This window comes from Panthera onca, chromosome B2 (genome assembly GCF_046562875.1).
Source record: "Panthera onca isolate mPanOnc1 chromosome B2, mPanOnc1 haplotype 2, whole genome shotgun sequence".
NCBI classification, from domain to species: Eukaryota; Metazoa; Chordata; class Mammalia; order Carnivora; family Felidae; genus Panthera; species Panthera onca.
The window spans coordinates 93,115,326-93,143,120 of record NC_138343.1 but is presented as its reverse complement, the minus strand read 5'-3'; the positions used below and the strand labels follow the sequence as shown (position 1 = coordinate 93,143,120).

The window sequence follows — 27,795 nt, the reverse complement described above, 5'->3', positions numbered from 1 at the left end:
ATTCCACATTTGACCTTCATTGTAAAAGGTCAGTGTAATTCCAGTATAATTAATTAACAACTGACTCCTGGAGGTGATGGGGGAGATGATGGGTATATAGGTCAAAACAATGCAGTTTTGATATATGCATTAAACAATGCCTCCTTTAAGGTATTTCTGTAAATTGATATGCATCCCACATTCCAAATTGATATATATCCTAGACCCTTGTGAAGTATTTTTATGGGTTCTAAATCATTAGGTTACCAATATATAATAAATGGTTTTACAATAGGAAAATCTGCTTGAGAATCTCTTTCCTTGAAAGTAACCCAGAGGTAAGGCATGCACAGATAGAAAAGATAAAAAAATAAATAGTTTGGAAGGGTGGCACAGGCGTCCTTTTGATGATGGAAAGCAGATTGCTTTGCTTGTCTTATATGCACTCTTTTGCACAAGGACATTTATGGAATTGCAGTAAACCAAGGGATAAGTACCTTGTACACTTTGAGAAAAATATTCAGGTACTTGGTCATTTTAGCTAACTGTGTCTTAGAACAAATTCTGTAACCTGTAGCTATATATCATTTTTTTTTTCTTTTTAAAAAGTTTACATGATCATTTCACAAGGAGCCAAGAAAACCCCCACAAACAGGTAACAGCAGATCCAAGTTCTCATTTAAATTGCTATTGTTATTTTTGTTATTTTGTGTTGTGAAAGTGGAAAAGATGGAATGGCAATGCATGAAAGGTCAAAATATGAAATCAATTACCATATTTGTGCGGTTCCAATTTCTATGCAAAGCATATGGCTTTTCTCTATCTTGCTTGGATAATTACTCCCTTGTCATTTCCCATTGCTATTATTATCAGCTTTCTCTTCACATGATTTTTTGTGAGGTGTAGGGAGACATGATATTATTATGTACCTTTAAAATATTCTTCTGGGTTGATTGTATCTGTTTATTCTGAAAGTCAATAACTATTTTTAAAAACTGAATGAGATCAGAGAAAGTGAAAAACATAAGAAATGTTCCAGAGCCTTAATGCAAAGATGACTATACAGTCTATTTGCTATATTCATTTTTTTTTAAAAAGGAATCTCATTAGTGATTAGAATTATGGAATTTGGAGTACAGAAAAAAAGGAAAAAGGAATTAGCAACAACTAAAATTAAAATTGCAACCCTTTTAGTAACTGCCAAATTCAAGTAAGTGCATGTCAAGATTCTCTTCAAAATTTAAGTGTAAGTGTTTAAGTCTAAATTGTCTCTTATTTCACACAAAAGCAAACATTTTATCACTTTAATGTTTCTGTAGTGATTGTATTTTGGAAAGTCTTAAGCTAAATTTTACCATAAATATTACTTAATTAATATTGGAGTAGCTAAAATGCATTTTACTTGTTTTTTTTTTTTTTTTTTTTTTTTTTTGCATGCTTCATCATGTTGGTCATTGGAAGTACAGAAACTCCTACTTCTTAGTTATCCTGTTAATAGTGTAAAGCTTGGGGCGCCTGGGTGGCTCAGTCAGTTAAGTGCTAGATTTCGGCTCAGGTCATGATCTCATGTGTGAAGCCTGGTTGGGATTCTCTCTCTTTCCCGCTCTCTCTCTGACCCTCCACGACTCGCGCTTTCTCTCTTAAAAATAAATTAAAACAAACAAACAAACAAACAAACATAGTGTGAAGCTTATTTTCAGGATTTTAAAAATTTCAGTTTATTAATAGTGAAACTTAGGCACACACACAGACACAATTGACTTTTACCTTTCAGTGATCTTCTTATCCTTTGGACTAATTTTAAAACATTATTTGAAGAAATCTTCTTCAAGGTACTTCTGTCAGTACCTTCATGGAGTTACCTTAATTCTTATAAACCTGGGCATCAGGCTTCATAAGGGTAATCTAAACTTGTCAGTGCTCAACTATAAAAAAGAACCCCTGTATGTCTTTGTGTAGAATTGCAACTCTAGTAGCGTCTGGGTGGCTCAGTTGGTTAAGTGTCCGACTTCAGCTCAGGTCATGATCTCACAGTCTGTGAGTTCGAGCCCCATGTCGGGATCTGTGCTGACAGCTCAGAGCCTGGAGCCTGCTTCAGATTCTGTGTCTCCTCCTCTCTCTGCCCCTACCCTGCTCATGCTCTGTCTCTCTCTGTGTCAAAAATAAATAAAAACATTAAAAAAATTCAAAAAATTACAACTTCAGGGAAATGTAGAGAAAACATGTTTTTCTCACAGGAAATGCCACCTTCCACTCAACATGGTTATTTTCACATCCCTAAATGCATCCTAAATGCCTTGCATCTGATTTAATTTGCAAAAGAAATGACTAGAATGTCAGGGAGATAAGTAGCTTTTTAAAATTACAGAGGTCTGTAGATATATTATTTGTCATATCCCCTTCAAATGATTCTACTAACAACTAATAAAGGATTCAAACATTTATATATCAGAATCCTTTTTCTCCTTACTGAAAATCAAAAGAAAGCAGCTTTCAAGAAAAATTATTGAAACTAATTGGGACAGAAGGAAACAACACAAATAAACTAGAATATTAGTGACAGAATCAACTTTTCAAGAGCCTTGAAAAAGGGAAAGAGAGCAAATGGATGAGAAGGGATGCAATAAAAATGTGGCAGATGCTACTAGAAAGGAAACAAGGTAGAGTCTGGGTGGCTCCGTTGGTTAAACATTGAACTCTTGATTTTAGCTCAGGTCATGATTTCAGAGTTCATGAGACTAAGCCCCTTGTTGGGCTCTGTGCTGACAATGCAGAACCTGTGTGGAATTCTCTCTCTCCCTTTCTCTCTACCCCTCCCCTGCTCATGCACATGTCCTCCACCTTTCAAAATCAATAAATAAACTAGAAAAAGAAAGAAAGAAAGAAAAAGAAAGAAAGAAAGAAAAGAAAAGAAAAGAAAAGAAAAGAAAAGAAAAGAAAAAAGAAAAAAAAACCAACCTGGAAAGTGAATGAACAAATTTAAGAAAAATCATTTCTGTAATACAAGAAACATCTGAGATATTTATCCATATATATACCATTTCTCTGAAATATTGTGTAATTCTATATAAATCCATTTCCAGTCCTTTTATATTTCCTTCTGTATTTAAAAAATGAGTATAGTTGACACACAATGTTACATTAGTGTCAGGTGTGTGGCACTATGATGCAACATCTTGATACATTATGCTGTGCTCACCACAAGTGTAGCTACCACGTGTCACCATATAAGACTATCACAATATCATTGACCATATTTACTGTGCTGTACCCATTTATTCTCATGATTTTTTCAATCCATAACTGAAAGCTTTATATTTCTTTCTGTTGATACATATTTTTATATGATATTTTCTTCTGCCTAAAGAATTCCTTTATCATTTCTTGTACTGTGCATCTGTATGTGATGAAATATTTCAGCTCTCATATGTCTGAAAAAGTTGTAATTTAGCTTTCCGTTTTGTGAGATATTTTTCTAGGTATAGAATTCTAGGTTGACAGTTTTTCTTTCAGTTTTATTTTATAAAGATAATATTCCACTCTCTTCTTGCTTACATTGTTGCTAATGAGAAACCCATGGTCATTCTTGCTTGTCTTCTGCTGGATGGAATCTGTATTTTTCTGTTTGTTTTTAAGACTTTTTTTCCTTTTATCAGTAATTTTCATGTGCCAAAGTGTAGTGTTTTGTTTTTGTTTTTGTTTTTCATGTCCTATATGTTTGAGGAACCTTGAATGGTTTGGATCTTTAAGCTTATAATTTTCATCAAATTTGAATATTTTGTCATTCAATTGATTCTCCTTTCATTTTTTTACTTAATTTTTTTCCTCTGTTTAATTTTATGTAGCTTCTACTGCTATGAATTCATGGTCACTGTCTTTTCTTTTCAATATCTAATTTTCTATTAATCCTTCTGACTATCTTTTCTTCTTAGACATTGTAATTTTTCTCTCTGGAAGTTTCATTTGGTCTTTTCTATGTCTTCAGGGTATATATTAATTTTTTGAACATATGGAATACCTCTATAATTATAATTTCAGTATCCTTGTCTGCTAACTTCAATATCTATATCAGTTCTTGGTCAGTTTTCACTGATTTATTTTATTCCTCATTATGGGTCATATTTTCATGCTTCTTTCCATGCCTGGTAACTTTTATCAAATGACAGACAATATAATTTTATCTTGTTAGGTGCTTCATTTGGAGACACAGCTGTGTAACTTAAAAACAGTTTAATCCTTTTGTTTTGCTTTATAAGATTTGTTATATGAGCAAGAGCCTTAGTAATGTACCCTATGCTTCATGAATTATGAAATTGTCCGAAGTTACTGGATTAAACAGGTTTACTATTCCATACTCTCTATGAGTGTCAAATACTATCCCCTCTAATCCTTTTGGATGATTCTTTCCCTGGTCTTTGGTGATTTCCTTAATACTTGTACTGATCATAAATGTAAAGAACTGAAAGAAATCTCTCTAGATGTCTGGGTTTTTCTGTATAGATTTGTCCTCTCTGGTACTCTGTGCTGAAATTTTTGGGTGCCTTGGTCTCCATAGACACTCAGCTCAATATTCTCTGATCAGTTTTGACTGGATTCTAGCTCCTTACACTGAGGCCTGGGCATTTTCTCAAAGTAGTAACTGTGGGAGTCATTTGGTTTATCTTGTTTTCTTTTCTTTCTCTCAGGGATCACTGTTTTTTTATTGTGTCATGTCCAATACCGTGAAGATGGTTATTTCATGTACTTTTTTTTCTGCTGGATTTTTGTTTGTTTGTGCCCAGTGGTGAGAAAGAGAAAACCAAATCCAGTTCTTGTTGCTTCACATCAGAAATCAGTATATATAGTTTTTTTCTATGTGATAAGTTCTCACAATGAGTTTACAGGTTCTGTGGATAAGTGTACTTTTCATTGCCATATATACTAGCAGATTTTGTTTTAAAATGCAACAAATTGTACTCCTGCCAACAATACATGCAAGTATATTTTCCTACATCACTTAAAAAATTTATTTTTGTAATGTTTCCAGGCTGGTAAAAAGTTATCAATCACTCGTAATTTAATAATTTACATTTTCTGTTATTGAATTTAAGCATGATTTTATATGCCTGTTGGTCATCTGAACTTGCTTGTCTATTTTTTCTGTCTACCTTTTGTGCAACTGACCATTTTCTTATCAATTTGTAAAAAGCACATTGTGTCTTTTAAATTTTTCTTAATGTTTATTTTATTTTTGAGACAGAGACAGAGAGTGAGTGGGGGAGGGGCAAAAAGAGGGAGACACAGAATCTGAAACAGGCTCCAGGCTCTGAGCTGTCAACCCAGAGCCTAATATGGGGCTCGAACTCACAAGATGTGAGATCATGACCTGAGCCAAAGTTGGATGCTTAACCGACTGAGCCACCCAGGTGCCCCACATTGTGTCTTTTAATAAATTATTTTTAAATAAATTGTACCTTGCATTGTAAATATTTCAAAATATATTGCTTACTTTCCAATATTTATTTTATCTTAACCCTGATATTTAATTTTAAAAATACTCATTTTAATTAACTGAAAATAGCACATTCATTCTTTTATAACATCAAGTTTTTATGGTATCTTGGTTAAGAAGGACATCCCTTTCCCTGGGTTGCACAGGTAGTGTTTTGGTACTCCTTGCAAGGTCTAGGGTCATCTAGATAGTAAACAATAGAACTGAAACCAGAACATTTATTTCTGTGTCCTTTCCATTTTATCATATATCTGTTACTTGAATAATCATAAGCTAGTAATTAAAATAGACTTTCAATTTCGAAGGAAGGAAGGAAGGAAAAGAGAGAAGGGAGAGATGGACACAAGATAGAGAACTTTAGATCATAAACTTTAATGTTTTTAATTCAAAATATATGTATCTGCTATATCTAGATTGTTTTGAGAAACAAGTTATGTTGTTAACTGTTATCAGCATACCCATCAAATGAGATTTAACACATTTCATAAAATTTTGCTTTATCAATCAAAATTTCTAAACCAGCTGGTAATAATTCTACTTGAGAATGGATTTGAGTGTGTATTTCAGTACATACAGTAGTGATGAAAGACAATATGAAAGTGTATTAAATGTCATAAACTCTTTTAATAGCATCCTCTTGAAGATTTCATGGGTGCTACAAGATGGTAGCGGATTGATGTGAAGCAAATTCTGAGACCATGATGTCTACCCGAAGGTTAGTTCCCAATCAACTGAATGATAGTATGTGTGTCAGAGATGAATCTTATAATCATAGCTCTCTTTCAGCTTTAATTGAACAGGCATACACTAATTCTTGATAAGAAGACGTAGTCTTTTATTTTAGCTTTAATACCAAGAGAGTTTGAAACTTTAAATTGTTCATTTTGCTTTATTGCACTTTTGAAGCTGTCCAAATCTCACTCAGTGGTATTCTTTCCTTTCCATCATAAAGAATCTGATGAGGAAAGTGGACATCCAATTAACCACTCACCTGACACCACACTTCCTCTTTAGGATGTCTTAGCTTTGAGATACACTGAAGCTTGACTCTCTCATGACATTTCACTATCAAATATTCAGGTAGATTGCATTAAGAACATTAATTTCCCTGCCAATCTCTCAAAGCAGTGCTTCAGAAATGTCCAATAATACAGCAAATATTGTAAGAAGACCTGAACTCATTGTCATAACATATAAATGTTGTTATTCAGTCTGCTATACTGTCTCAACCTGCAGCCCTATATAGTATCGACATTTATATATGTGATGTCTCTTTGTAAACTCATCACATTATGCTATATTAAAAAGAAAGATAAAGAAAATATGTAAGTGCAAACCATGTTTTCAGATTTCACCAAATGATCTATTTTATCCAAAATAAATATAAGTTTTAGTGTTTTGTTAGTAAAAAATCATAGAATTTTTACAGATTTTCTCATTTTTCCATAGAGGCCATGCATTGTCTATCCTCATTATTCCAACTTCACCAATAGTCATAAAAATTTTGCAAGTTTAATCTCATTTCTTCAAATATAGTATCAATTCCTTAAGGCATACCTTGTGATTTTTATGTCTCTTATGTCTCCCATGACTTGTATACAAATATATATATAGCAGAGTTGAAAACATTTATTGATTTTTTTTTCTTCAACAATTTGGAAAATTATATTGCATAGCCTCCAGGTGACATAAATATTAGTGAAATGAATTAATTGCCACCCTCAAAGACCATATATCTACTAAGAAGGATACGATTGAAGCATACAACACATCCACACACACTCATATTCACACACATACCAAATAGAAATTAAAAGAAACCATCCACAAAGAGCTAAAAATCAAATTGTTGTGAGAGTTTAGAGAAGAGCTGAGAAATCAACTAAATAACATGAAAATAACAAGAAAAGTTCTATGAGGTAAAGTAATTTGACATGGTATATGAAAGAATTTTATAAATGGATGGAAGAGGAGGTCATTCTATATAGAGAAGGCACACAACCAACAGTTTAAAAGTGTAAGTATTTTCTTGGGGGAAATAAAGTAATCCATTTTCCTAAAACATAGGAAATATTCCCAGGAATAGAATAAAGTATAGTCTCTAAGGACTCATTACAAAGTCATAACCATTGGTAAGCAGAGGAATGTATGTGTAAAAGTTGTTTTTAAGTAGGTAGATGGAATGACAAAGCAAGAACAATAAAAGCACTGAAAAGATGTATTTTCAGCAAAATTGGAAGACTGAGAAAACCTCAAAACCCAATATTCACAATACTTCCAGAGGCAATAGATCTGGACAGAGCGGGGCATCATATTAGGAGATCTTAGAAATCTCCAGCAATTAGTCATTATCTTAAGGAAGAACCAATAGGGAACTTTCATACTTCACCTGCTGTGAACAAGGCAGAATGGACACCGCTTGAATGTCTGGTGAAAACAGAGATGATATGCAAAGAGCAGAGCAGCCCAGAAATGGAAGCCCAGAATAAAAGCAAAATGTCTATTCTAATTGTTAAGTAAATCACCCTGAAGGCTACACTGTATCCCATGCCAGTCATTAGCTTGTGAAGAAAGTGGAAACTCAGAGATTCTATTAAAAACCCTCTTGAGCCAGATTAGTTTAAGAAAGGAAGAGAAGTGGTGGTTATAATCTCTAGCTGTGGCAAGACAAGAGAGAGTTCATGAATAGGCAAGTCTGAAAACCTACCTGGGCTACCACTCATCCCATTCGGAGAAGAAGCTCATAAAGAGCTGTTTAGGAAAGTGTGTCAATTCAAACAGGGCCAATAAAATGAAAATATATAGGGTCCATACAAAAATATTATAGAACACAAGAAAAAAGTAGTAGTACACGTTTTTTTTTTTTTTATGGATTAGAAAACTTTATTACACATATGTTGCCACAAAGTAGAGCAACTAATTTTTTTAAATGTTTATTTATTTTTGAGAGACAGAGAGACACAGAGCATGAGCAGGGGAGGGGCAGAGAGAGAGAGAGGGAGACACACAACCTGAAGCAGGCTCCAGGCTCCGAGCTGTCAGCACAGAGCCCAACATGGGTCTCAAACTCACAAACTGTGAGGTCATGACCTGAGCTAAAGTTAGAAGCTCAACCGACTGAGCCACCCAGGTGCCCTTAAAGTAGAGCCATTCTGACATGACTTTTTTTTTTTTTTTAAATGAAAGAAGCAGTTACTTCTATGAAGGAAGACCAGAGAATATATATTAAAAAATTCTGAGATAAAATGGCCAAACTGTTTAGAATGGTAAACAGAAAAATGCAGAACTCAAATAAGTAGAAGAAAAAGACCAAATCATTTGAGAAATGAACACTAAATTACAAGGAGCACAAAGGAGAATACATCTCACATAAAACCAGTAACAGACAATGATAGAATCGAAAACATTTAACAAAGAAGTTATTTAAAGAAGTTGGGGAAAATAAAGATAAAATGGAAGCAGTCAAGGGGGATTTAACATATGCACAAGTGATTTCCAATGGAGAAAACAGAATAATTAGATACAACAATAAAATGTTTACATTGAAATTAAAATGTGTATTATTTTAAATGGAATTACATTTAGATTGCCCATTTCAATTTAACCTTAAGCCAATAACAATTCAGTTGATCAATTCCAGTGTGATTTTACATGACTATCCTGTTCACATTCACTTCTCAAAATGGTACCCATCCATGTTGAATGCTTAAATGCCTAGTCAAATACTAGATTTCTCAATAATTTCCAGCATCCCTAGTAATCATATGCCAAACAATATGTGATAACTTGCTTGTTTAAATTTCAGAGACTTTGAGTCTCACGACATTCATTACAGTTTTAATTTGTCTTATATTTTAATTTTATTTCATTTTCTTTTTTGTTATTCATGTGTTTTATCAACATACCCATTTTTCAGAAATGACAAAGTAATAGGTAGCACACACTTTTTAAAAATATTCAATACTTGGAATGTGCTGTTGAACATTGTAGGCGGTTTATAAATATTTGCTGATTTAATGACTAATGCATATGTATTGGTGAGTAGGTTGAAATGTTTTTGTTTTTTTTTTTTATGAACTCAATGCAGCTTATTACTTTTTCATGTACGCATGCTCTATATTTCTCACTTGAAAGCTTTGGTAATTCAAACCACAGCAAACAAAACCCATATATGTATCCATATATATGTATATATTTTTGATAAAATGAATATATGATTAAAAAATGCTCACTCAAATCTGATTTGAGATTGAGCTTTCTAGCATCTCAAAATCAAATGTTGTAGGAATTCAGACTATAAATGTTTATGTATTTCAGAGACTTCTCTCCACACCACACCTGTGTCACTAACTTCTATCCTTTCCATAGTTAATTAATACAGTCTAAGAATCTTGCACTTTCAGGCTTTATGCCTTATTTGATTAGCCAAGTTGAATAAAAGAATATGGAGATTTTAGTTTTTATATTAAATAATATAGGCTCATTATTTTCTGCCTCTAGACAGTCAGGTACGAAATGTTTTAATGTCTCTGTAATTTTTTAATTGCTTTGTATTTATCTATTCAGCAGCATCTTCCACAACTTCCCCACTTTAGGGTAAATATTGAATGATACTGAAATAAATCTAGTATTTTTAATATGCCTTCTCACTCCCTTTGCCCATTCACATAATGTTCTTTGCAGTACCTTTCACACTTACTCACATGCAAAGTTTATGCTAAGCCAATAGCTGTAAATGTCTTTCCTTCATAGCAAAGACATATTATATCATTTTTTCTTTGCTCCTCTCATGCTTTTTGTATTCATCCAATAGAGCAATTGTCATGTTGAATCATATTTGTTTCCTTGTATGCATCTTTCCCACTGGATTTTGTTTTTATTATTTATTTACTTATTTTGAGAGAGAGCATGAGCAGGGGAGGGAGCTGAGAGAGAGGGAGAGAGAGAATCCCAAGCAACCTTGGCAGTGTCAGCACCAAGCCTAATACTGGGCTCACTCCCACCAACCATGAGGTCATGACCTGAGCTGAAATCAGGAGTCAGAGGCTTAACCAACTGAGCCACCCAGGCACTCCCCTACCCCCACCCACGCATTGGATTTTAAACTCTTCAATGATGTAAATGTTTTCATAATCTTTTTAAGTCTATTATTGTGGACAGTGCTTAGAACCCAGTTGATTCTCAATAAATGGGTGGTAAATTTTTATTTATTTATTTTGACTTACTTTAAATGAAACTAAATTCTCTTTATGTTTTCTCACCAATGAAGTCCCAGTAACACTGTATTTTTAAAATAATTCAAGTCTTTTGGACACATTGGACTGGACTCCATAGTCCTCTGAGAACCCTTATCTCAATGACCTTTCCATTACTATGGACTCTGAGTTATGTGCTTTATCTTCACGTCTTAAATTTCCTAAGCCTTTTTCTGGACAGCCTGAGCAAACTATTTCATCTCTCTGTATTTCACTTTCAGCTTCCATAAAATAGGTCTAATAGTAATAGCATTTACTATGTAGGATTGTAAGGATTCAATAAACTTATGTATGTAAAATATTTTTAAAAGAGTGTGTCATATATATGTTATATAACATATGTTGTATGCATGTTATCTGTATATATACATTAAAATGGTTCCTATTATATTTTTGCTATTTCCAGCTGCTTTGTAGTCTATTTCCTGTTTTTGCCCTTGACTTTGACTGTATAGCGCCCAAATGGGATCTTGTAGTATCTCTTTGGAATGGCAGCCCATCCTATATGTGGCAGTTCCTGACAGTGACTGCTTCCCAGGTGCTGAGGGTTTTTCAGTCTGCCTACAACAGATGAAGTTTTTTCAAAGCTGTGCTGCCAATGATTAAGACCATTCCTCAGAAACAAAATTGATCTCATATGTTCCCGAAGCAATTCATGGGGAATGACAGTTTGCACCTAGTTGTACTTTACAAGAAGTTTGGTCTTAAAAGAGAAAATAAATCAGGACTTATTAAATTATCATTATTAATAGTATTACTTGGTAGACCACACATACCTGTATTGTGGGCGTGTCTGTGATCTAAGAACCAAAACTTCATGTGGAATTATTGTTATCATTGCAAATCCTTTTGAGGAAATAATCATGTCTGATTCTGCTAAGAAATATGTATTTACAGTTAAATGGTTACAGATGAAAGGAAGGGTGATCTGGCTCATCTATAAAATTTGTATGATAGTACTGGTCTGTCAGAATTAATTCTGAGCTATAAGTGCCAAAAATATTTAACACTTAGTAAGTTATTCAAACGTATAGAAGAACTTTAAAACCTGCTGTAAATGCATATGTATAGTATGTGTAAATCACATTCTGAAATATATACATGTATATAAAACTTATGTTTAACCAGTGTTGTGGTGACTAATTCCTAGGTGTTAGGCCTATATATAGAAATTGAATTTATCTAGTATACCTCACATTGCATTTCCTCCTTTAGATTCATTACAATCCTGGATAATTATGTTGTATCCATTTCCTATATTCTTTTTCTTTTAAGTCTTCAGTTATAAGTGGATCTTGGGGCACCTGGGTGGCTCAGTCAGTTAAGCGTCCGACTTGGGCCCAGGTCATGAGCTCACAGTTGGTGGGTCTGAGTCCCGCATGGGGCTCTGTGCTGATGGCCCAGAGCCTGCAGCCTGCTTCAGATTCTGTGTCTCCTTCTCTCTCTCTCTGCCCCTCCCCCACTCATGCTGTGTCTCTCCTTCAAAAATAAACGTTAAAAAAAATTAAAAAAAAAAAGTGGATCTTAATGGTCAATGTCACTAGTTTTTGCTTCTTTGTTTTTTCACATCAGATCTTTTCCTTGAAATCGAATGATGTTTGGATGTACTTGTGATGTAGTGGCTAAGAAGTCAGGGAGGAATTTTTTTTTTTTTTTAAATTTCACAGTTCATTGGAAATTCAAGAAAAGGCCCACTCATATCAATAATTGATTGACTTTATTGATCCCCAAATTTCTGCTGGGATGCAAAATGTCAGACATGAAAAATTAATCATTTGGGGCGCCTGGGTGGCTCAGTCGCTTAAGCGGCCGACTTCAGCTCAGGTCATGATCTCTTGGTCCGTGAGTTTGAGCCCCTTGTTGGGCTCTGTGCTGACAGCTCAGAGCCTGGAGCCTGTTTCAGATTCTGTGTCTCCCTCTCTCTGACCCTCCATCATTCATGCTCTGTTTCTGTCTCAAAAATAAATAAACGTTAAAAAATTTTGTTAATAAAAAAATAAAAATAAAAAATTAATCATTTGATTCAATCAAATTCTTCCTTTCACACAGAGAATATATTTGCATTACCAATAAGTTACCTAGACAATTGGATCATGTATATTATGATAATGAACACTATTAAAAGAAATTAGAACTATATCTATATTTAGTATTTATTTAAAAAATATTTTGTGAAAAAATAATTCAATGCACAATTATTTCTTCATTTATTTGACACATTTGTCAATTATCTACAATGTAACAGTGTTTGAGACATTGGAGTCCTTGTCAACAAAACAGGTGGCAAAATTTCTGCCCTCACGGAGCTTACATTCTGATGCAATTGTGATTATGTAAAAGATGTATATCATTACTTGATATTAAAGTTATATATGAAAGACATTGTTTTGTTAATCATCTTTTTAAAAGAAATTTCAGTAGGTAAGGAGAATGTTTGCCTTATACCTACTGCTGCAGATATATAATTCAAAAATTTTCCACTAAAATGTAAAATTTATACCAATTAAATTCTTATAATGAAAGGCTATCAGCATAAAGAGGTTTGTATTCTGAGAATCTGCCTTTGCCTCTGCCTTTGCCTGTAATGTACTCCCTAAATATTTTAATGGACTAATTTCCCATTTCAGTCATGAATTTGTTAAAATTCTCTCTGAGGGAATGTCTGTCACTCTAATAGCATAGCTCCATACTCTGCATCCCCTACTTGCTTAATTTTTTAAATATACTTATCGCCACCTGATCTATTACATATGTTTTTTGCTTGTTGTCTTTTTTGCCACACAGAATGAATACTTCATAATGTGAATTTATTTGATGACTACCATATTCCCTGTTTCTATAGCAGTGATGGGAACATAGTAGGCCTTCATGGATACTTGTTAAGAGTGCATTAAGGAAGGATGTACATAAATGAAATATCAAATTAATAATGTATACAATAAATTTGTGCCAAATAGTTAATTGAAACCAGGAAGAGTCTACCTAGTATATACAGAATATACTAGGTATAAGTATATTAAATATTTATATTTAATGTAAAAGAAGATTGTGTGGTTTTTCCATTACAACTTTTGGTATAAATACTAAGCTTAGTTGCTTCTAATCATTTCATAGTTTGGTTTCTTTTTTAATCTTTTAAATACTGTACACAAACCCATCAGGACAAGAAGTCTACTTTTAAGACAAATTTTTTAAAAAAATTAGTTTTCCTTCACCATGTGGTTTTAATGAAATCAATTAGAGAATATAATAGTGCTTTTTACAATAGGAGGCTGAATAATCTCATTTCTTTAAATAACAAGCTTTGCTTAAGTAATTATTCCTAAAGAAGCTTTGTCTTCTATGGAAAATATATTAGGAATATAGTTTGATCTAAATGCTGCCTCTGCTGGGGTGCCAGGGTGGCTGAGTCAGCTGAGTGTCCAACTCTTGATTTCAGCTCACGTCATGATCCCAGGGTCATGGGATAGAGCACACTCACACAGGGTGTGGAGCCCACTTAAGATTCTCTCTCTGCCTCTCTCCCCCATTCACGCACACTCTCTCTCTCTCTCTCTAAAATATAAAAAAAAATAAAGAAATAAATGCTGCTTCACCAATTGATTGTTTTCACAGTATGCATCCATTTAACCATGGTGAACAAATGGAAGCAACAGCAAATATTTGATAAAAACTGAAAGAAAAAGACATGGGAAGTTTTACATCGAGACTAAACTCTATGTAGTCTTTGTTAATGTCCCCCCCCCAACCGCCATTTGTTGTTTTAAGCCCAGTGCATTGTACATAATGGTTACTCAATAACACTTTTTGATATATAAAATATATCTTTAAATAGTATATTATGTAATAACATGTTTTAGGTTTAATTAGGCAATCAAATCTTAAAATATATTTCTAGAAAAAGATTCTTGCTTTAATTTGTAGTGTTAGTTAATTTTCTAGTGATGCTGGGATGAGATAACTGAGTCTCTGTGAGAGACATCACGTCACAGATAGCTGAACACTTATTTTTTGGCTGAGAAACCATATAGAGTAAGATGAGGTCAATGGAAAAACATATAAACAAAACCCAAACACACGTGCTTGAGCACTGTTAGATATGTTAGTAACTTCTTAATCATTTGATATTCTGAACTCGATTTATATTTTATGAGAAAGGAAAATGTTATCTAAAGAATGAAGTAATTTAAGTCTTACCAAAATGTTAATTTATATTTCTACATATGAAGAGGTATAAATACTAAACCACAAAAAATTAATTACTATAAAAGAACTACCTGTATCACCTTGATTCTGCTGATATCTAAACTTAAAGATGCTTTTAAGATACAGTTTGCTAAGATAATTGGTGTCCTCTTTGCTGTTCTTTCCCAAACATCTCTTTTCATTTTTATTTTTAACTTAAGTTTCTGAATTTCTAAACATAGCCCTATTGACAATATAAGACTTTACGTATTTATTGTCAAGCATTATGACACTTTCCTATATGTCATTTCCAGTAATACAGCATTTTCTCCTCATATTGAATCCTCAAAAGAAGTGATCCTATAACCAAGTGAAGTGCTGATTCAGTGGCCATGAAATGTCAGGCTCCAAATGACATATCTGTCACATTAGCACAAGCTTTGGCTAATAGAAGGCAGGGAGTAGTTTATAGAAATAATTGTTTCCAGGTTTTTAATTACTTTGTGCTGTCAATTTATTACTACTAGAAAAAAAGTAACAGGGAGTGCTCAGTTAAACTAAAATGCTATAAAGAGATAAAATGGAGGGGGAAAATCAAGTTTTAATTGGTAGCCAGAACAAGATTTTATTTTTTTTAGAAAACTGTCAAATAATAAAAAAAAAAAATTGCCACACTGACAGATTTTATTATAGTACATAACTGCCAATCACATGTAATGGAGAATAACATAATGTACCTGCTAAAATGTGATGGGTAACAGCTTACATTCTTGGAAACTTTAGTGACACAGAATATAGTTTCTTGAAGACCACACTAAAAATGATTGTTTTATTTCAAATTTTATATTTGTAAACAAACATTAAGTTTCTATTATAAGAATGGGTTTAGAATATTCCAAATGAGTCTTGTAATAAACAGTATTTATTTGTAGTTTGTAATTACTCAAGAGAAGGAAGACATTCCTTTTGATTTTAGAGCTGTGATAAGAAAGGATTACCCATAAGAGTTGCCAAACTATTTCTAAAGAGTCATTAATATCTTTAACTTTGAGAATAATCAGTGAGGTAGAGGAATGTATTGGAAACAAGAGTATATTGGGATCAGATTAGTGTTCTAAGTCAGCATGCACATGTCTCCAAGCAAGTAATTTACATGAGCATTAAGGGAATTGGACTAGATAAAGTGTTCATATGACTTTAAAATTCCATGATTCTCAAAAGATTAAAACCATAAATTAAGTTACCTGTATGACCATTTGTTTTCTCAAATGAATCTATTCCTGTGGAATCAAATTATTCCGTGACCATCAGAGGTTGTATAAGTGATATCATAAAGCTATACTTGAGCTGAAAAAACTTATCTTCTGTTTATTGGTAGAATAAGTTATACCTCTGCTTCTAATTAGAATGGCAAGAAGCTATTTCCTTCTTCTTAATAACTGTTAAAATATAAATTTTCATAATCTGTGGTTTTTTGTTTTGATCTTCCTCTATTTCCAGTTTCTTCACTTCTACTCTGTCACACTAAACTAACTTCTCTCCTTCCTTCCCTCTCTTCTCCCCTCTTTTATTTCTTCTTCCTTTCTTCTACTTTCCCTTCATCCCAGTGCTCTCTGACCTCTTTCTCCTTCATTTTCTCCTTTTGTTCTTTATTCCTCTTCCCCCCCCCCCCCAAATATTCATTGGGTCAGTAATGTTCTAGACACTGTACTAGGAATCAAGAATATATAAAAAAGAAACACAAGGGATTCTGGCTGGCTCAGTCAGTAGACCATGAGACTCTTGATCTTGAGATCATAAGTTGGAGCTCCAAGTTGGGCATAGAGATTACTTAAAAACAAAAACAAAAACAAGCAAACAAACAAAACCCCCGTATGTCTTTCTCCTAGAGAATAGAAAAAAGAAACACAGTGATGGCTCCAGGGGATCTTAGTATGGAAAAAGGCCAAGAAGGCAGATGATTAGTAGTATAAGTGGTAGTTAAAAACACTGACTTTGGGGTCAGAAATTTTGTGTGTCTTTTTGTATATATAGGAATAAAAAAAAATCCTAACACAATCCCATATGGTTTCTTAAGGAAAAAAATGACATAATACATGTAAGAAACTTAGAATATTGTTTGATTTACACAAACGCTTAGTAAATACTATTAATACAATTTTTGATGTTGGTGGTAGTAATCGTGGAAGTAATTAAACATTATTTAATTAAGCAATCCCCTAATTCTGGACATGTAGCTTCTTTCCAAACATTTTATAATAAACAGTTTTGTGATGAAATCCTTGAAGCTAAATCTTTTTGCCTATAATTTACTGCATTCTTATAATTTGTGAATGCAGACTTGTCCATTCAAAAGTTACGTATTTTGGAAGTGTTCAATATTTGTTTCACCAACTTGATGGCCCCCAGAATATTTATTATATTCCCAGAATTTGAATACTTTGAACACAATTAATTTCCATCTCATTTATACTCTAAGCCACTGCATGTGAGGATGTGTATCACTGCAGACTCACCTAGCAGAATAATTTCTTGATCTAAGCTCTGAAATTTAGCTATAAAAATGGCATCATGTTGGTGTTTTATTTTGGATGCATTTAGTTACTTGTGAAATTAAGTATCTTGTTTACTGGCATATTTCTTGATGTGTGCTCTTATAAAACATTATTCTTCGGTTACACATTTCGGGTCTCCCCTACCTTCTCAGTTCCATCTCCCTTATGTTTTTCAGCAGTATTATTCATTTGTTTATTCATTTTAAAATATTTTTCTGACATTTCTAGAAAAATTAGGTGTGCTAATTTGTGTTCTCAGTCTTACTATTTATTACACTGGAGGGCTCATATATCTGTTAGCCCTTTGTTGTGATGTTGGAACTCCCAGAAGAGTTAGTATTAAAGAGTTAGTATTAAAGATGAGAAGAGTTCTGTGGTTTCAACATTTAGTGTAATTTGGCATTTTAAGATGTATATTAATATACAACAAAAATACCTTGCTATTCCCAATAAAGTTACTTTTTAAAACTTTGTGGCAGTTGAAATCTCTTTTCTAAGTGACTTTTCAGCATCACTAAATGATATTTCTAGCTTTTTTTGACCAATTGCTGAGGGAAGTAAATGTAATCTGGTTTTCTAACATAAACCATTTTCATTTATAAAATAAAATATCTGATAATGGTAAATTACTAGTTTTGTTGTTGTGGTTGGTTGTTGGACCTGACTTGGCAGTAATTTAAAAGATGTTTACATTAAAAAATTATTTTTTTTTGGTATCATGTATTCTCATCTACAAGTTTCAGTAGTTTACTCTATCAATATGTTTCTTACTTTATTAGCTAATAACTATTATTATTGAAAAATAACTATAATTCATTATTTTATAATAACTATAATTCATATAATTCATAATCAATATGTTTCTTACTTTATTACCTAATAACTATTATTATTGAAAAATAACTATAATTCATTTTTCAAATAAAAATAAAAATACATGTATTTTAAAAAGGAAATTTTGTTTCCCTGCTATAGCCATATAGTTACTTGGCATCATTCTCTTATGGAATATTAACAATAAAAATTAATGCCATGAAAGCAAAGTAATGTTATAAATTCAGAATGATAAATATCAATAAAAATCAATAATATATAAAAATCATATACTAAAATTATTTGAGAGAAGAATAGAACTCTTTATGAAAGAAATGGACTCAGAATAAGACAAGGTTTAACATCAGTAAATCAATATAATTTACCTTACTTAGTGATTATATTTAGAATCACTGAGAATTCCCATTTGAAAATAATAAAATATATTTAAAAGTTTCTTTGTCAAAGGATATAAGTTGACTTTTTTAATAAAAATATATATATTTATACACATATAAATATACATACAACCAGAAGAAAAAAGAGTATATAAACATAAAATGCAAGCATCTGAAGAAATCTCCCAGATCTGTTCAGAATTTGGCATAGTATTTGGTTAAACCTACCAGTATTTTGTTGCTTTATCCTCTTATTCTTGCCATTTGTTTTGTGAAAGTACACAGTAAGACCCTTTATAGAGTCTTCCAAGTATTTTTTATGATGTTTAATAGTTTTAAGTATTTTTCAGGTTAATACATAATGAGTATTTGAACATAAAGAAATTAAGTATTTGTTAGTGGTTGAAAAAGTTAATGAGGTCACTGAAATTCTGTCCGGAGCCCTGGGCACACTCTCAGATTTTTATCATATGTTGAGAGTTTATTTTGTTCCAGACATGACACTAAAAGCTTTACAGACATTATTTTCTCAATTATTGTGGTTGTGGTTGGTAGGTATTGGTACTATCACATACAGGCGTACCTTGTTTTATCATGCTTCGCTTTATAGTACTTCGCTGATAATGTGTTTTTTCACAAATGAAAGGTTTGTGGCAACCCTGCATTAGGCAAGTCAATTGGTACCATTTTTCCAACAGTGTTGGTTCACTTCCTTACTCTGTGCCACATTTTGGTAAATCTTGCATTACTCAAAGTTTTTCATTATTTTTATTATTGTTACAGTGATCAGTGATCTTTGATGTTACTATTGTAATTGTTTTGGGGCACCCCAAACCACACATGTAAGGTAGCAAACTTAACTGATAAAAGTGTGTGTTCTGGGATGCCTGTGTGGCTTAGTTGGCTGAGAATCCAACTCTTGATTTCAGCTGAGGTTATTATCCCAGGGTCATGGGATTGAACCCTACGAAGGTCTCCTCGCTGAGGGTGGAGCCCACTTAAGATTTTCTCTCTCTCCCTTTGCCCTTGTCCCTCCCTCTCTCTCTCTCTTTCAAATAAAGATAAAGAAAACAAATTTTAAAACTATTTAAAAAATACATGTGTTCTGACAGTTCTACCTACTGGCTCCTCCCCCACATCTCTCTCTTCTCCTCTCACCTCTCTATTCCCTGAGACACAGCAAGATTGAAATTAGGTCAGTTAATAACCCTGCAATGGCATCTGAATGTTCAAATGAAAGGAAGAGTTGCACACCTCTCATTTTAAATCAAAAGCTAGAAATGATTAAGCTAAGTGAGGAAAGCATGCTGAAAGTTGAGACAGGCCAAAAGCTAGGCCTCTCGCTTGTTAGTCAGGTTGTAAATATAAAGGAAAAGTTCTTGAAAGAAATTAAAAGTGCTACTCCAATGAATACATAAATGATAAGAAAACGAAATCACCTTATTGCTGATATGGAGAACGTTTTAGTGGTCTGGATGGTAGATCAAACCAACCACAACATTCCCTTAGGCCAAAGTCTAATCTAGAGCAAGGCCCTGCCTCTCTTCAATTCTATGAAGGCTGGGAAAGGTAAGGAGGGGTAAAAGAAAAGTTTGAAGCTAGCAGAAATTGGTTTATGTAGTTTAAGGGAAGAAGCTGTCTTCATAGCATAAAAGTGCAAGGTGAAGCAGCAAGTCTGATATAGAAGTTATAACAAGTTATCCAAAACATCTAGCTAAGTAATGAATGAAGATAGCTACACTAAACAACAGATTTTCAGTGTAGACAAACAGTTTTTTATTGGAAGAAGATGCCATCTAGAACCTGCATAGCTAGAGAGAAATCAGTGAATGCCTGGCTTCAAAGCTTGAAAGGACAGACTGACTTTACTTAGGGGCTTCATGTACCTGGTGACTTTAAGTTGAAGCCAATCCACATTCATCATTCTAAAAACTCTAGGGCCCTTAACAATCACGTTAACTTGGGGCGCCTGGGTGGCTCAGTCGCGTTAAACGTCCAACTTGGGCTCAGTTCATGATCTCACAGTTTGTGGGTTCGAGCCCCGTGTCGGGCTCTGTGCTGACAGCTCAGAGCCTGGACCCTGCTTCAGATTCTGTGTCTCTCCATCTCTTGACCCCTTTCCTGCTCATGCTCTGTGTGTCTCTGTCTCTCAATAATAAATAAACGTTAAAAAAATTTTAAAAAAAGAATCATGTTAATTCTACTTTGCTTGTGCTCTATAAAATGGAATAAAAAAAAGCCTGCCTGGCAGCGCATTTGTTTACAACATGGTTCACTGGATATTTCAAGCCAACTGTTGAGACTTACTGCTCAGGAAAAAAAATTCCTTTCAAAATATTATTGCTTGTTGACAACGTACTTGGTCACCCAAGAGCTCTGATGGAGATTTACAGTAAGATCAATGTTGTTTTCATGCCTGCTAACACAACATCCATTCTGCAGCCCATGGATCAAGGAATAATTTTGACTTTCAGATCTTATTTAAAAAATCCATTTTATAAGGCTGTAGCCACCATAGGTAGTGATTCCTTTGATAGATGTGGACAAAGTGAATTGAAAACCTTCTAGCAAGATTCACCATTCTAGATGCCATTAAGAATATTCATGATTCATGGAAACAGGTTAAAATATTTACATGAATAGAATTTGGAAGAAGACTTCCGTTCAGGAAGTAACTGCAGATGTGGTGGAAAAGGCAAGGGACGTAGAATTGGAAGTGGTGCCTGAAGATGGACCTGCACTGCTGCAATCTCATGATGAAATGTTAACAACGAGGAATTGCTTCTTCTGGATGAGCAAAGAAAGTGAGATGGAATCTACTCCTAATGAAGATGCTGTGAAGATTGTTGAAATGAAAAAGGATTGAGAATATTACATCTACTTAGTTGATAAAGCAGTGGCAACTAGTTGTAAAGCAGTGATTCTAATTTTGAAAGAAGTTCCACTATGGGAAAAGGCTATCAAACAGCATCACATGCCACAGGCAAATGGTTCATGAAAGGAAGAGTCAACTGATGTTGCAAAATTTCACTGTCGTCTTATTTTAAGAAACTGTTATAGCCACCCCAACCTTCAGCAACCACCACCCGGATCATTCAGCAGCCATCAACAATGAGGCAAGACCCTCCTCACCAAAAAAGCTCAGATGATGGTTAGCATTTTTTTAGCAATAAATTATTTTTGATTAAGGTATATACATTGTTTTCTTTAGACATAATGCTATTGCACACTTAACAAACTATAATAGAGTGTGAACATTTATATGTACTGAGAAACCAAAACATTTATTTGACTCATTTTATAGTGACATTTGCTTTATTGTGATAGTCTGGAACCAAACTTACCCTATCTCTGAGGTATGCCTATATTTTTTACAGTGGAGGATACAGAGCCAAAGAGAAGATAAGAGATATCACTACAAGGCACTAATGGAGGGGCGGGGGGGCGACGGGGGGGGGGGGGGGACTGCAGACGAGGACCTACGGCTGTACATTCTAGATCCATGCTCTCAAATGCCTTCCTCCACTGCTTCAGTGGGAACACAGGTGGAACCATGAACTGTGGAGACATTTCTGTTTTCTAAGAGTGCTGAGATTGCACTGAATTACATGCTGGCTTCAGGTGCCCATAGGACACCCAGCACTGGCTATCACTCTTTGGAAAGCACTCATATAAATGTATGTTATTTTGGTGCATCAATGTTCCTTATTATAAATTGAAATATTAATCCTGAAAACATTTTCACTTTGTGATTTTTGTCTTTAAATGCTTTCCTGTTTCTCTGGTAGTACACTTGCCCACTTGCCACTTGCTAAAAGATCAAGAAGTAATATTTTGATATTAATATTATAAACCTTAATGTGATCTTCTCTTTGTTAGAGAACATGCATTATAAATACTCTTAAGCCACAATTATATTGGAAATTATCCATGATAGATCAGTAGGTTAAAATAAGTACAAAACTGGGACGCCTGGGTGGCTCAGTTGGTTAGGCGACCGACTTCGGCTCAGGTCATGATCTCAGTTTGTGAATTTGAGCCCCGTGTCGGGCTCTGTGCTGACAGCTCGGAGCCTGGAGCCTGCTTCAGATTCTGTGTCTCCCCCTGTCTCTACCCCTCCCTTGCTCATGCTCTGTGTCTCTCTGTATCTCAATAATAAAAATAAAATGTTCAAAAAAATTTAAAATAAGTACAAAATTGCACGCAAATATGAATTTCTCTGAAATTTCTATATTTATGAACATACACATAGCATGTATTGCAAAACTTTAAAATATTAAACATGGTTATTAAGAAATAGAAGTCAAAATTATTAAACTTTTTATTGTGTATTGCATTTTCCCACCATTAATAGTGCTTAATGAGAAAAAAATAACATATTTTACCTTCAAATATATTTTTTCTTCTTTATTTCTGTGATTCTATATTGAAAGCCATTTTATCTGATTACATATTTTTTCTTTTTTTTTTTTTTTAAGTACGGAATATTTTATGTGGGGAAAATATTCCATTTTGTTTTCCTTACAGATGGAAATCTACACTTTTACATTTGGGGGAGTAGAAATTACATATGACCCTATCTAAATAGTTTGAACCCAGATAAAAGAAGAATATGAAATTTAGTGTCACTATCATTTTGTTTCTTAATTCAGTGATAAACCTAACTAGGAAAGGAAGAAAGAAACTGCCCTGGAGACATTTTTGGAAGAAGCTGGTTCTATTGGGAAATATTTCTTCTACTTTATCACACTGTCTCAAAAAAGAAACTGGTAATTTCACTGGCCAGATTCTAGGACATTAATTGAACTAACTTTGTAGATTAATGTGGCCTCATACATGAAAAGTTCATATGTGTCGGCCTTCTGTTATTTTTATGTCTTCCATGGAATAACCATCCTTTTCAAGTTCATGAGTAAGCATTAGAAGAAAATGTGTTTTGTGTGTGTGGCTCTTTCTCTGGTTCTTTTCTTTCCGATGCAGGTATATGTGGGATCCCTCTTGTCAGCTTATAGTGACACATGCTAAAATTCAGATATAAGTCAAAGAGGGTGAAATTCAGAAGGCCTCACTATATACTTTCTCTGAAATTATTTAGGCCTTGTACTATCAATTTGTTGTCTGCCATCTCCAAATCCTCTTTCATCAACTTCTCTGTAAAAACAGAGCAGCTGGAACAGCTTCAAACTTTGTCACTAGACGATGCAGTAGTGAAGAGAGGAATTTTCTTTCTGGGTTCCGAGTGCTGCACTCAAGGCTCCTGAATCTCTGGCTTCTCCCGCTTCTGGTTCCTGTAGTGAACAGCTTCTCTAACTCTCAGCTGCCACAACCTGCTGGTGTGCCCAGTAATGAAAACCTTTCTATATGTGCTCTCTGGTGGCCTCACAGTGCACTGCCAAAGACAGGCACTTCGCCATGAACAGTGCCCCCATCCTGGGCAGTTTTATAGTGCATTCTGAGCTGTGGCATCTCCTTTTGCGTGGCTTTCCCTTGGAACTCCAGAGGACAATTTCCATCAAGTTCACTGGCCGAAAACCACAGTGACTCTTACACCATCCAGCAAGCCACAGCCTTTTATGTGTAGACGGAGGTGGGTTCTCTCTTCCTTTGGGGCTCTATCTCAGCCCTACAGGTGATAATTGCTTCCTATATTTATAGCATCTGTATTTTTTAGAGCTTTCTTTCTTTCTTTCTTTCTTTCTTTCTTTCTTTCTTTCTTTCTTTCTTTCTGTTTTGTTTTTATTTAGGAGAGGGGCAGTGAGAGAGGGAGAAAGAGAATCTTAGGCATGCTCCACACCTAGTGCAGAGCCTGATGTGGGGCTCGACCTCATGAACTGTGAGATCATGACCTGAGCCAAAACCAAGATTTGGCTTCTTGACCAACGGAATCACCCAGGCACCCCAAGAGTTCTCTTTACTTTTAATAGCCAATACTTTGTTATTGAAATCCCCTGTTACAGTCAGTAGTTCTTTCTATTAATTTTTTTTGTGTTCAAATTACTATGTTTTCTGTCTCTTGTTAGGATATCCTGATTGATACAGGCCTTAATAGCTTAAGAATGATTAATACAGTAAGTAATAGATTAACATTATCTGCATTGCTATATGTGGCAAAAGATGTAGATATTTATAATATGTATATTTTGCTCTCATTTATTACTGTTCAATCTTTCCCCAGGCCCCTTGATGAAGGAGTCTGAGAAAGAGACTGCTGCCTATTGTAATAGTCATCCTAATGTCTTTCTCAGCAAAAGGACTGTGTTTTTGAGGTGGAAACATTGTCTTCTAGAATGAAAAGTTTATATTTATTGCTCTCCTTTTCATTGGAGTGACAGTGTAAATAAAATCTGGCCAACACTTGCATAAGATAAAATGTTTATTAAAAGGAGCTAACCTAACTGAGAGGGGCCTTTTTTGTACCTATCTGCCTTGCCTTTGTCTTCTGGTCTTGATATGATGGCGGCAGCTAGAGTAGTCATCTTGAATCATGAGGTCTTTCACTAGGATCATGCTACAGAAAAATATAAGCCTGCTCCTTGATGGTACTGTACTGCAATTAAACCGGTTCTTATATTGCAACTTTTAATTTATTTAAGCTACTATTTTGTGTATTTTGAATCTAAACTCAACTAATGCAGACCAATTATTTTTGTTTTTTATTCTAGAATTTCTTGTTTGTCTGGCTTAATATCATACTAGCACACTAATGTTGTGATAAAATCAAATAGTAGAAAACTGTGCATACATGTCAGATTTTATTTTTCATATTTGTTGTAGTAGTCAGTAATTTTCTGAGGGTTGTTAAGCAGTCTGTGCAGAGCATTGGTGCTTGCAGGAAGAGCTCTCATAGAAGCATCTGGACGCATTTCTTAGGGTGCCTTAGGAAAGAGGTATTGTTAAAATTCATGTGTGTTTCTGCTATCTCCAGTCATAATTGTCTCCTTTCATACTTTTATTTTCAGCCTTTTTCCCTTTAAATGCCAGAGAAATCTGGCATTTATGCTGGGGTTTATTCTACATGTTTTTCAAAGAATGATTTCTTGAACATGAAGAGGTAAAAACATATCTGAAACATCAAAATGACATACCACTCACTTGTTTAAAATCTTAAAAGAGCTCCTTAAGATTTGGGAAATTATAGTGCCACAATTTTCTAGTATTTACCACTGAGAAATATTTTGTCCTATTTTGGTATTACTAATTTCAAAGAGAAATGAGGGGAGTTTCACGTCCAGTGACGATGTAGAAAGAATGTGAAAAGCTTTTGTTGGTAACAATAACAAAAGGAAATGGATAATAAATCATACTTTTCAAAATAAAGTCATATTTCTCTTTGAAGATATTAAAGTCCTGAGTTTAAAGAGGGTGTGTTGAACTACATTCTAGAGATAAACAAGTATTTATAGGTGACCTGTGAAAACTTTCATACCTGAGGGCTATTACCTAATCAGGGTATGGATAGGAAGAGAAATAGACCTGAAAAGGCATTGTAGTCCTTTTCAAGAAGGGAAGTATGATGGAAAGGATCAATTGGAATCTGGAAAATCCCCAAATGCAAAAATAAATTACTCAGTCTGACAGTGAGCAATCTTCCCTCACCCAGATCTCAGAATTTGCCAAGAAAACAACACTGGAGGAGAGATTGGAAAACATATAATTCAAATAACCCTGAGCAGTCTTATAGTGTTTGGAGTTTAGGGCCATTCCAGTTTAATTCCAAGGAGGATCAAAACTATTGGAAATTGTACACATGAAACTAATATAACACTATGTTAATTATGCTGGAATTAAAATTCAAAAAAAAGTTAAACTATTGGAAACTGTAACCCACCAATTACTCTGCTCAAATATTGACCAATATTTGATAAGCAGCAATATTTGTGTCCTTGGCATTGGCAGCATAGGAGATTGAGCGTTAGGCTAAGCAGAGGCAGATTTTAATTAAAGCAGCAGCCTATCTCAGTTCAGTTTGACTCTTGGAGAAATCTGAAAATCAGCCCCTTAACTACCAGATATAGGAAAGGCTTGTGCTCTCTGGGGGGAGAGAAAAAATATGTATTCTTAATTTCCCACTGTTCTTTTAAACATAGTGTCCAAAATAGTATAAAAATAAATGAATGCAACAAAAGGGACCAATCTGACTCTTAATCAGGAGAAAAATTAGTCACTATGAAGAGATTCAAGGTGATCCAGATATTAAAATTAACTGCCAAGAACTTTAAAACAACTATTATAAATATGTCAAAGAATTCTCTGAAAAAAAAATCACAGGTCCCAAGATGGAACTTTTCAGGAGAGAGATGGAAATGCTAAGAGAAATTATACAATACAAAATATAGTATTTGAAATCAAGTAGTTATTGAATAACTTTAATTGCATAAAAATTAGTGAGTTGAAGACAGTTTAATAGAAATTAACCAAAATAAGACATTTAAAATATCAAGCATCAGGGACCTGTGGGAAAGTATCAAGAGCTAAGTAGATGTAATTGAGGTCTCAGAAGTTATGGAGAAAAAAGTGGAACAGAAAAAATGTTAAGGGGCGCCTTGGTGGCTAGTTGGTTGAGCCTCATGATCTCACGGTTCGTGAGTTCAAGCCCTGCATTGGGCTCCATGCTGATAGTGCAGAGCCTACTTGAGATTCTCTTTCTCCTTGTCTCTCTGCCTCTCTCCTTTCAAAAATAAATAAATAAACTTAAAAAAAAGGAAAAAAAAATTAAGACCTAATGCTTTCATGTGTTTTAAGTTTGGTAAAGAACATACCCACAGATTTAAGAAACTCAGTAAACTCAAGTAGAATAATGTGAAGGAAGCAAACCTAGGCAACACATAGTCATATTGCTGAAAACAAAAGATGAAGAGAATCTTAAAAGCAACCAGAGAAAGGACACATCTTCTACAGGAGGAAAAGAAAAAGGGATACAAGAATGATGACAATTTCTCATCAGTAAATGGAAGTTATGAGACAAAGAATGATACTTAATACTGAAAGAAAAAAGGAAGAAGTCACTCTAGATTTCTATATTCAGCAGACAGCAACTGGCATTTTAACACACGGTAACATTTTAGTTGTTATTGGTCAATATATTTAAAATATTATATTTATATTCCACATACAGTTTT

The 27,795-nt window shown here is 34.0% G+C and overlaps 1 long non-coding RNA gene across 1 annotated transcript in view; it reads left to right on the top strand.

The window, feature by feature from the left end:
- The first annotated feature begins 6,098 nt into the window (after nucleotides 1–6,098).
- Nucleotides 6,099–27,795, top strand: part of LOC132667433 (uncharacterized) — a 300,979-nt gene continuing 279,282 nt past the window's right edge. The window contains exon 1 of the long non-coding RNA XR_009605153.2: nucleotides 6,099–6,185. This is a non-coding gene — a long non-coding RNA (uncharacterized LOC132667433). The remainder of the gene's footprint in view (nucleotides 6,186–27,795) is intronic.